The sequence below is a fragment of the Cloeon dipterum genome, chromosome 3 (assembly GCF_949628265.1).
Source record: "Cloeon dipterum chromosome 3, ieCloDipt1.1, whole genome shotgun sequence".
NCBI classification, from domain to species: Eukaryota; Metazoa; Arthropoda; class Insecta; order Ephemeroptera; family Baetidae; genus Cloeon; species Cloeon dipterum.
The window spans coordinates 26,890,849-26,903,338 of NC_088788.1; the positions used below are offsets into that span (position 1 = coordinate 26,890,849).

The 12,490-nt window shown below is 39.1% G+C and overlaps 1 protein-coding gene across 2 annotated transcripts in view; it reads right to left on the reverse strand.

The window, feature by feature from the left end:
- if (inflated) overlaps positions 1-12,490 on the reverse strand; it is a 55,533-nt gene that overhangs the window by 41,291 nt on the left and 1,752 nt on the right. The gene's annotated exons all lie outside the window — the stretch shown is intronic.

Genomic DNA, 12,490 nt, shown 5'->3' on the forward strand with positions numbered 1-12,490 from the left:
CGCTAGTTAGTATTGCAATTTTGGCAAATCCAAGGTCTCATCAGCAAGCCGCTGGGTATGAAAATTCCCACCAGTCTTCCGCCACATCTGCTTACGACCGAAAAATATTCTCTAACGAGCGATATTTATACTGACTGTCCAGTTTTTTATTTCCCCTTCCTGTCTGCCTGACCGTACAAGCTTATAGAAAATTTATAAATTTAGGCAACTAGGAAATTCTTCTTTATAAAAAAAATCATTCTAAATCGGTCTATAGACAACGTTCAACATCCTTCTGCGCGAACGCGTAAATTTGGAAAATTAACTTCAATGAAATACTTTGTTTATAAGCGATAAATTCGCATCCTGTCACTCAGTATTTTGTTTATTTTCGTTCCAGAATCTGACCTCTGCGCACATGTGGTGCACGTCTTCCCAATCTTATTGGACGTAAATGAAGCACGCATAATTCAAAGTGCACGGGCGGTTGACGTTTTCCAACAACGGTGACCTTGTGCCTTACAATAAATCGCAAATCATTTATTTGTCCAAGGCGTGTGTGTTAGTGTCACGCTGCATATGTGCAGTTTGGAGTTTGAGCTGTGCGTTTGGTGAGCGCACAAGAGGGCTTTCCTCACTCATCCAGAACTAACAGAGCGGGAAACGATCTATTGAGATTATAAATATTCCAACAGCATAAACAATGGCCCGTTATCGATGGATGCATGGGTGTTCGTTTTATTTACTTTGGGAAGAAAGGAGGTGCCGCAAGTTGCATTTGCATATTACTGCTCTCAGCTTTAGGAGGATTTTCAAGATTCTCATAGATGCCTAGGAACTTAGAAACAACGTATGCAGATTATCCTAATTGAGTTTATTGACTAGGATAGCGTTGGAATTGTGAAAAACAAATTTATGAACACAGAAAATTCAATTTTATTACTTTTAATTTTCCTTGATTAATTTTTTACTGTCTATGTGATTGTCAAGTTTTATGTAAGACCAAAAATTTAGGCCGTGTTATAAATGACTTGAACTTATCTTTAACAATAAGCAATCAATCAAAAGTAATGCTTGCCATTTATTTAGAACTTTAAAAATGAACCAAACGAGGCGCATACATTGAAACAGTACCCAACTACACATGAACAGCGCACGTGTGCTCTTTTTTCTCTCATTTTACAAGTGCTGAAGCCCTTCACATAAATCTCATTCCACGATTCTGTCAACAGGACCACCAAAATGCGAGGTTCAACGTCTTCATTTCAAAAGCCGAGGGTGGTCCCCTTCACGACATGAAAGTGCATGAACCAGACCAAAGAATAAATTTCATTTGAGCCGCGTGATTTCGTGATCATCTTTCTCTGCCATCGCGCGTTTAATATTTTTTCCAGCCTTAAAAAAACGCAGACCGGCAAGCAGTTCATCTTTAAAGAGACGATCGGATCGCAACGAGACATCCGCACTCAACTCTTTCTTATCCTCCGCTGACCTTATCAGTCAGAAAGAGCTAACACACAGGAAGGCAGGCAATAATAAATACGTGATGCCCGGCGAATAAGAATTTACGGCTGTCACTGCACGTCGATTGACATTTAGCGCATGAAAGGGAGGCGAATTTTCATTATTACGCAGGAAGAGGCGCGCACGGGTCAATTACAAAAGACATGACAGCTGTAACTAATGACTTCGCTCGTCGGCCGCTTTGGAATGAGATGGTGATAATAATAATAATACTCGCGTGCTTGCTTTTCGTGCACTCGGCCGGAATTTCTTTCGAGAGATTAGCTCTGCCCTTTCTCGCAGTGTGCTGGATCAGATTCCCCTTTTCAAAGGAGGATTGCGCACTTTGTTAATGTATTTGTCTCTGTCACACGCGAAAGGAGGAATGATCAATTTTAATCCCGTGTGCAAGTCAGATTACTTATCTCTGTATAAAGCAATGGTCCACAAGTCAGTGTCACGCATATGGTGTCATGGGATAATTATTACTTGTTCATGTTTAGCAGATTTACATCAAGTATCATAATGTTTTTTTCTATTGTATAACATAATATTTACAAAAAGTCTTTTTGGAAAAAATCTTTCACCTTTCACCAGCTGAGAAGAAAATAAAAATACGTCCATTCCTAGCGTTGGCTCATCGTTTCCGACGTTTTGCACTCATGATATTCACAACACATTATGACATCAAGTCTTTTCCAGACGAATACAAAATATCTTGCGAATCATTTCATAAATTCAGTGATTTATTAAGAACTCTAAAATTTATTTGGAGAGGTTAATTATTTTGAAAACATTGTTGCATGAAAAACAAATAACACGATATTTTAAAGGTTTGTTAATTTTACATATTATCCATCTTACGATACAAATTCTTGGCAATTTATACTAAATTTTAGCTTTTTCTACCAATCAGTTAGCTCAGACACAAACTATTTAACTTCAAAAATAAATTCTACCCATCGACATGAAGCCATTGCAAATATAAACAAACACTGACATTCTCAAGAAACAAGAGAGCCTTTTTTAAACGCATAAATCGATTTCCATGAACAATCAGCCCATTTATTCACGCAGTGACCTTTGCTCACGCGCGAGTAAATTAACGCACGTCCTAAACGCCTATTTAAAAATTCCACACAGTCTCATTGGCGAAATTTATCGCGAGTGGCGATCACTTGCGAATAAATACCGTCGTCACCTTTCGCTGATCCAGAGTCGCAGAAACAAAAAGAAAGAGCGCCTCCTTTTTTACTTTTATCTTTCCTCGATAAATCGGCGGCGAGTCTTTCAAAATTTATTAACACATTGTCATGCAAATTAATCGGACGGTGCGACAGGCATTTTTGTTCGGTGCCACTTTTAATGCTCGGCGGCGGCTTTTTGAATCTTTCTCTGAGATGCGCCACTTCCTCTATCCGTTCGTATTTTTTTGTCTCCAAATTCGGCCATTCATCAGTAGCTGGAACAATAAGGATCCTGATGCGAAATATTCACTTGTGAGCGGTTCGTTTATGCCAAAGACAATTCTCGGAATGCGGCTTTTTTATCACTGGCACAACGCGTAGAGCCGCGTCCAGTCGGGTCCTTTCCTCATAGCGGACCAAACTTTAGTGATTCACAGGTTTGGGAAAACTGCTCTAAGATTCTGTCATGAATATTTCATTAGTGTCCAAACGTCTGAAATTAATTTGCTAATTTTTATTGTTGTTTTATGGCTCTACAACCCCAAACTGTATTCTGCGAAATAAAAATTTCTAAATTTATCCTTTTTAAACTCGGCATTGTGGATCTACGTAAATTTCTTATTATATGAATTTTAAAATTGGCAAGCTCAATTATTCATCTTCTTCTTATCATTAAAAATTTAGGATGTAACGATTGTAGAATTGATGTTTACAAGAAGGAATTAATGGAACAGTTGGCACCATTATGTATGTAGTAAGATTTATTACACAATGGGAGAGAAATTGCCAGATAGAAATTTTGATTTTTTATTTCGCGGTTAGTTTGAATGAATTTATATTAATGGTGCAAATAGATTATCCAACTCTTTGTTTCATTTTCAACTCTTTCAAACCAGCCGCACAATCAAAAATAAATTTTTCATTCACATCTGGAATTTTCTTTTCCTATATTCTAGCTTCCAAGAAAAAAATTGAATGACTATTCAAGACTTTTTATAGCAGAATAAAAAAGAAAAGGTGTGAAAAAATCAGATGAAGAACGAGGTCACATGTGAGATGCCAGAGCAGGCGAAACGAGAATTAAATACTGTAATAATGCGTGCGTGCTCGGAGCAATGATCGGCATTCCGACTGGAAACTTAAACACCTGCAATTGCAATAAATTTCAATTAGAGCTGAGCAAACAGGCCAATTTCCTAAAATCGTTTATCAAACGCAAGGACGGGACGGACGCCGGCGGCGGCCAGTGGAAAATCAATGCACGCGGGCAACGAACTGGGCGTGGGCGCCGTTTGGACCAGAAAGAGCGCCAAGTAAGGGCCTTCTCACCTGCACCTGCTCCTACATTCACAGTGCGGCACGTCGAAATGAGGCTCGAACAAAGAAACCATGTTTGCCGTACCACGATAGGAAATGTACAGAGCGGGAAAAATAATTTATATGAGTTTGCGATACAATGAAGTGGCTTTTGTGTTGGTACCGCACATGCGATTCGCTTTTAACAATCTATTACTACGGCCACCCGACGGCGGTACACCGATTTGGTCCAGCAACACAATGCACGCCGGGCGAATACGTTATAAATGTGCCCACTTATGGCGTGTTGGACGTCCTGGACAATTTTATTGGTTGCATTTTTTAATTTAATTCAAGTGGGTGGCGAGAGCTTAACACGACACGCAAATTATTGTTGAATCCTGCCATTATAAGGAATTCCCTGCAGGTGCTTCAGGCCTCTATTCAATTTTTCAATGGTCCATTTCAGAGTGTAACCATCTCCCTTTCTTATCGTTTTTTCTGCTTTTCTTGGGATTTTGCAAGCAATAACTACAACTGTGTTTTTTAGTTTCAAAAGTGGTTAGAGTAAGAGAAGAATCACAGTAGATAAATTTACAATTATCAATAACTTTGAGATGAAAACATTGATAGGAACAGATGAGAAAATGATATCCATGAAAGAAATATTTTGTTAACTTAGATAATTATTTAGGAATAATTAAAATAGTAAGCACATTGGTTTGTTCACAAAATGAGTAAATAGACGTTTTTTTAGATCTAACAAAAATTTAATATTCTTTTGAAATGTATTTTATTTAAATACAACATTGATGAGAATTAATCCATCTCATTTTTATTTAAATCAGCTCATGCAGTTTAGTCATGATTTGAGAGGCGAGGAAACTTAAAAAGCACAGCAAATTTCGCACCACAAAAATAACTAATTATCAATCGATCGCCAGCATAAAAGAGAGGCACTTGGCGCGACAAGCACCACGCGCTGATATGCATGTGCGCGATCTTTCACATTTTTCTCGAACAAAAAGCGACGGCCGAGACAGCGGTGACCGCGAATGTGCGAAGGAGTAGATTACAAAAGTACAGTCGCCATATTTGGACTCGCTCCTGTTCCGCGGCCCACGTGACTCGCACGTCACGTCACTTGTGTGTGGGATTTCTTGGGCAGCTCATATATGAACACAGCACGCTGTAAATGGTGAACTCGACCAAATGTTTCTTCGTTTTATTATTTACACCTTTACGTGCGAGAAAAATTTCTTGTGACTTTTCGATAGAGACGAGTGTCAAATGAGCCATTAACACACAGCTGTTCGGCGCCATAAACCAATATTGACCCTGCGGTTCCTTGGCCGAATTTGCCCTCATCTCGAAATAAATAAATGCTAAACCATACGCTCGTCTTGGAACAAAAAATGCGTCTGCTTAGTATGTGAATGGAGCCGACTGTGGAACATTTCTTCTCTTTGAAGCATCTGTTGAGCACTGCTATTTTTATTGTTTTTATTGCTCTGACGTGAAAATCGCGTTTAAGACCGCTAAAGAGCGATGAGAGTGAACAAGCAAGGCTGCTTTAAAGGAGGAAAGGCGTCTACAGTACAGTGGCCCATCATGCGATTTTTAGTGAAAATGACTAAAAAATGATAATACGCTAATAGAGACGGTAAATAAAGCAGCATTTAGCCCGTCCCTAATGTTGATTCAAGTATAAATAACAGATTGATAATTTCAATAATAAAAAAATATTGTGCAATTTCAAACTGTAAAATAATTTCATTCAAAACTGTTTTTATTACCGAAAACAAAATTTGAAACTTTAAAAATTAAAAGCGTCAATTTCAACATGTCATGTAAAAATCATATACCTGTGCTATCTGGAAAGAATATTTGTATATGTTTAAAAATTATATTTTAAACTTTCAAAAAGTAGTTATATTCTATTGTTCTTTCTGTGCATATAGCCGTTGTTGATAGGTTCTTTTCTGCGGTACGATGCTTCGAATAGCATAAATATTATGACTTGGATGTATATATACTATTTTTTGTTGTGAAATAGCTGTGATTTGCTGCTGACCGAGCACCAGCCGATAATTCTTCTGAATTGGCATGTAATGTTCGTAAATAGATATTTTATTAAATTAAAAAAAAACTTATTGTCTCCATTTTCGATCTGGTTGTTTCAAAATTTGGAATCCGTGCAGACAGTGAACCATAGAGTGACACGAGGAGGCTGTGGGAGCAACGTGCAGATAATTTCACGCAGCAGCATTCTCCTCTCAGCGAGTGAAACACAAAAGCGGCAAATAATAATGCATATAAGAATGCGCCTTCGTGTATGCGAAATGAATAAACAAGGCGACACGAAACAAAAGAGCGCATAATAAGCGAACGAAAACGCGTATACATGTATAATCATACGGCATATAACATTCATGAGCAGAGGAGGACTAATGAATAATTAATGATGTAATGATGCGATGCGCGCAGATTGCGTATTTTGTCCGACGCTTTTTATTATTCGCAAAAGGAAAAAATTGTATTCAGTAACCTGGTCGTCGGTGTCACTGGCAAATAAAAAACGCAGGCGGCTCATTTTTCTTCCAACGCTGCAAACGCCGCCGACTGCTGATAATAATATTTGAATAGCAACCAGCCAGCACACACTCACAAAACAAAGGTGTTTGAACTAATCCGCACAGCGAATTCTCGTTACAAATTGTATCTCTTGCCTCACGCAAGTAATATGGACGGTGCGTGTGCCGGGCTTATCATACATTATACACCACTTACATACTTCGCCAAAACAAATTTTCGTTTTAAAAATGGTACAAGGTGCGAGAAATAAGTCTCTAAATTGCTTTTGTTCAGCTGATAAGCATATCAGTCATGAAATTTTTAAATGGGAACCAACTTTTCAGAGCAAATAACAAGGTTTTTACCAACTATATAGGTTCTTTATGAAAAGCACGTGAATATATTGATATACTGATTTACTGATTTCAATCATTATTTGCGATTTACCGATAATATGCAATAGTGTCTCAATACGTTAAAATATTTTTTCAAAGCTTATATATTTATGGCCTAAATACATTTCACAATAGTCAATGGTTTTAAGGAGCAGTATTTACAGCAACTTCGTTTCTGTAACATCAATTAAATCTATTAATTTATCAATTTTTTGTTGGTTGATATCAAAATTTTAAATTATCAAGATTTTTATATAGAAAAAAACATATCTTTGAGTGCCAACTTAAGTCTATGATCAAGGAGTGAAGAATGTTTGGTGTGTGGTTCGAATCTATTTTTGCGTTCCTTTTCAGGAGAGAAATTGACATTTGATCCGTCTTGCGACAGATGATCCAGCCACACACTAATCGTGTATAAAGTTAACAAAATACGTACACACAGACTCGCGAACGGTTTAATGACTTATGTGGTACCGTTTTTATTCTCCGAGAAAAGCCACAAGAGGCTTTCTTTTTGCCGAGTTGCCTTTGTTGTTTGAACAACTTTTTTGTCAAGTACACACACGCTGGTTGATAAATCAAATCGAGTCGGACAAGCGAGAGCAGCTCAAATCATCTCATTCGCGTCCAACACAGCTTTGCCTGGTCTTGTGTGAAATCCAAATGAGTTGATTCCCACTAAATTTCTAATTAACTCGTGACTGAGTTTGTTTTTCAAAAGTAGTATACGATAGAAGTCTTTCATCTCTTTCACTAAAAAAGAAGAAGGTTTCAAAATAATTCGCTTTTTTAATTTATTTTAGCTAAATAAATTATTCTAAACTAGGAGGCCTAAATAAAACGATGACTTTTTTAACGAGGAATATCCTATTTTATTTTCTTCTACGAACGAACCTTGTGCGACCTTGAATAGATAACTATAAATTCCGAAAAAAAAGCTATAGATGAATTTCATGAATTGAATTAGCGAGATAAAACAGAATGAAAAGAATAGTGTGGAGGTGTAACCCAAAAATAAGGGATGATTCGCGTGTGATCTGCACCTGCAGTTCACGAGCCAATTGAATGGTATTCGTGCTAGGCAATATACATCCAGGATTAAATCTGAAAAGGACAGAAGAAAATGAAATTTCCAAAACAATACGTTTGACTATAGAAAAATTCGCTTTGAATTTTTTCAAGGTCGTTGGCACACATTGTGGTCGCCGCCTCTATTCTCGGAGATAAATCTCAGCAGCATTCATCCTTAGAAATAAGTTGGGCGAGGGTGGCTTCGAAACAAATTGTGCTTGTGAACCCTTTATCAAATTAGTCATACGGCAGGCTCGAGTGAGTCGCATCGCCAGGCAGCAAAAAGAGCCGAAACCAGCGACGGTTGTGTGTCTCCGTCGCCGCCGCCGCGCGTCCTCGGGAAAATAATAAGATAAAGGGCCAGGCTAATTTTAGAGACGCGTCGTCGTCAGTCAAGCAGCTTGGGCGTCACGTTTAAAAGACGAGAGAGCTGCTGCTGCTGCTACCCCTTTAATGCCTGCATCTCACACGCTTTTTAATTACATTTTGTTTATGCTCTGTCTCGGGCGATAATCCGCCGACATGCCTGACGAGTGCTTTCTCGCCTTTTCTACTCGTTGGATCAGATCAGATATCAACAGTTGCTTTTGCTCTCCCGCACTCAAAATTCAGAGACGTGAAGCTAGTCCACCGAGATCTCTTTGACGTGCTTCCTTTGACAGGTCAGGCTTAAAATTCATAAAAAAATAAAGGCAAAATTTATGATGGTGTAATAGGCTCAAATTGGAAAAATTGTTGATCCTCATTTCTTAATAAAGCTTAATTAGTTATCAAGTTGAAATTCTGTCTCTGTTCTGGACCAAAGAAGAAAGAAACGTGACGTGGCTTCGTTGCCTGTAATAGAGATCATTAATCGTGAACGCAACTTTCTTATTATATAAAATTTAGCTCCGCAGCATTTATTCAAAAATACTCCTTTTATAGAAGCTTGCAACGAGATGGAAAAGGGTCACTTTTCATATAAAAAGCTGTCCATACAACTTTGCTCCAGTTGGAAACTCAATTAATTAACCAATATTCCAGGATAAAACGTAATTATGCTCGACATCATCTTAATGGAATCACAAACTGACCAGAAAACAGAATAATTTGTTCCAGTTGAGCGTAGCATGCAGAAAGCTGTAAAAATTAATCGACTCGAAAAGCCCCAGCAATTACGCGATCAATTTCTGCAAACTGCGAAAACTTTCTGGCAGCAGGCAGGTCATTCGAAAATTAATACTGATATAATCTCGTTTTAATTATAATCCCCACGTGTCCAGAGAGGCTTCCTAAGAACTCAACAAATTACACCTGCCGCAGCCTTTTAATTAGTTATCGTTAATTTCGCGCTACAGCCTCAGGCAAAAATAATTAATGCCTTTCATTAGGTTGAATATTTTAAAATTGCGCATGTTTACATAATATTTGTGTATCTACAATATCCCCTCATTGAATAATTATCAAATATTTTTATAAAGTTTTCTTTTAACAACATAAGTTTTTAAAACTTTTAATTAAATATCAGCAAAGAACAAAAGTTTTAAAGCGTGTAAGCAAATTAAGAATGTCTCTTTTAGCAAGGTGGCTCTTATGGTGTTTAATAAAATACGGTTTCAGTCGCGTCTTCTGCTGTCACAGAAATATTCGTACAGACTCCTTGTGGCTACTTAGTAGAAGATAGTGGCTGTCTTGCACACCTTTCCCGAGTGGGAAACAGAAATAGAAGTTGTGTCCATTTGGATTAACGAAGACACAGGAAAACCCACAAAAACCTGCATCCGGAACTCACTTCACCACAGGTGCTGACCTGGCCTGATTACTCAGTCTGCGACCTCTGTTAACACTAATATTTTTCTTGGACACACTGAGAAATCATAAATTTATTTTATGCTATGGTAAAATAGCATAGGGATGTTGCAAGGATAAGTAGTGCTTTTACTCTTTCAATTTTTATCTTGATTTTTCGCTCGACGGCTGGGTCGTTTCAGAAGGGAGAGGTACACTTGCTGCCCCCCCCCCCCGTCAAAACCCTTTTTGGCCAGCGAGCTTATTCATTTAGGATTGCCGAGCAGTGGAACAATTTGCTTCAGCCCCTTCAAAAACATCCGTATCAATTTTTCCCGTCTAAACTAAAAATCATCTGTGGCAATTGGCGAGTCTGTGAATTTAACCAGCCCGTTGGCTCGCATTGTTAAGGCACTCTCAGGAGTGTCAAAGCAATGTGAGGTATTTGAGCAGTTCGGAGATCTAATACTGGCTACCCAATGTCAGAAATGGCAAAAAGTGGTTAGTTTAGTGACTCGATATGCTCAAATTGCTCAACGGGCTGGGAGGCGCACCGGCGCCGACTCGCTACTTGCTGGTTTGCACCTTTCCAGCATGCGTGATTTGGCTTCACGGGACGAATGTCTAGCGTTTCAATGCAGTCCTCGGTGCGGAGGCAAGTGGCCCTTGAGTGGGCTGGGTCCCTGTGCGGCCTGGTGCGCCCATGTTATCCGTTCGCGGTGTTATTGGGACCCGGGTTTCAGCATTCGTGCTAGTGCAGTGCGCGCCCTTCCCGGTCCTCCGGTCCTCGGACAGGGATAAAATGAGCAAAAAAAGCAAAAAAAAAAAAATTTGTTATTTATTTTTAACAAACACTAAAATGGCTTACAGCTAAAATAATTATGTGAACATTATGTCAATGTATATTTTTTAAAAAAAATATTACCCTCAGGTTATATTTCAACAATTTTTAAGCACACAATACAGGGAAATGACTATAAATTCACGCAATTCACGCAACCCGCGCTGACTTCATCATTGCCGCTTGTAAGGTTAAAAGTGCACTCGGACAGCAATCACTTTTTTGTTTTTGGAGAAACAAGCTCTTATTTGGTATAAAAAGCGTGTCACAATCGCACACAATTATAGAGTACGCGGCGGCAATCGTGCCATATAAGGCGCCACCATAGTCACTCACTTTCGTTTATAGGGAAAAGAAACGCTTGCATATTTATTTTATACCTTCGGCGGCGTGTGCGTTTGTGTGTTTGCGAGTGTGGATACAGGTTAAAAAGTCATCGTTTGCCGTGGCCTTCTGCAAGATAAATGGACACTCGCTATTATTTCATTCTCGTTGCTCTTCAGCACGCTTTCCATCCGCCCAGTTGAAAGACAGATCGCAGTCGTGTGGGTTTCATTCTTTTATCTATGAGAGCTAACCCAGGTTTAAGGAAAATAAACTGTTACCTGATCTGTGATATCTGAGGATAATTGGTTTTCTATATTTTTATTAAAAAAATATATTTAGAAAAATCAGTTTCGATTGGCAAGCGTGATAAAAAATTGTTTTTGGCTGCCAAATATTAAATCGTGTTAATGTTAAGAAGATCTGATAAAGTTGCTTGGTTGTAATTAAAATCCACGAGCCAAACCAGATGCAAGTCTGAGTTGTATATTTATTTTCGGAGCGCTTTTCTCCTCACGTGTGCATTTGTTTTATTTTCATCTATTACGTGAGCATTCCTTGCCGGATTGTTGAACCGCTTAGTCCAAATCAGAGCTCGCAGGGGAAATTTTTCAGTTGAGTTCGAGCGTGCAGAAAACACATGCTTTTGACAGCACGCTCTGGAAAGAAAGCCTAAATTATGCATTCGCATACCCAAGTGATGATTGCGCAGGCTACGGCGCCAGTCAAAATGTCATTAAGTGAATCAGCAAAAGGTGAAAGATATCAACTCTGCTTAAACTGACAGCTCGCTGAATCAATCAGTCGGTGTGAAATTTATTATGGCACGTTTCTGTGAACTCTTTATCTTCAAAAGTCTCAAATACTTTGTCCGGCAATTATGGTGATGCTGGGCAACACTTTCATTCTTTAATTACAACGTGTGTGATCCACGTGTTTTAAATAATTCATCAACACCCCGGCGGCGACCGCTTTTACATCACCGGATGAGTGATGTGCATCAAGCAGCAGTAACCTGCTGTCCGGTGGTCGCGTGAAATTCGATACGCTGGATTAACGTGCATAATTAAACGGCGTGGCGCCGCTTGCTTGCAGCCGACGAACTAGGAATTAAAACGAGCAATTAAATATTCCGGGCTGCATCGCATTACGATTTCCCTGGAGAGCTCGAGCGAGGTAAATCAGAGGGAAAAAGCCGTCCTTGCTGGTGCCCGGCGACGCAATAAATAAGCGCGTGTGTTTGCTCCTTGGAAACAAAAGAGCAGATTACGTGGATCATAAAAAATTAGTAAATATTGCTGTCGGCGTCCGAAGCAGAAGCAGTCGTACCGGTACCTGATAAAATGTCTTTTTGCCGCGTGTAATTGAACAAAAGCAGGCTCGGCCGGCTTGCCAAAGGTTGAAGCGAACGGACAAGAGACGAAAGCCAGCCAACGAACAGCAACACAGGAATAAACTAGCTTCTGCCTTTTTGACGGACGTTCGTCGGCACTGCTACCTGATGCAACAAGAAGTGCGATGATGAAGAGGCTGCAATTTGTTATCGGTCCATA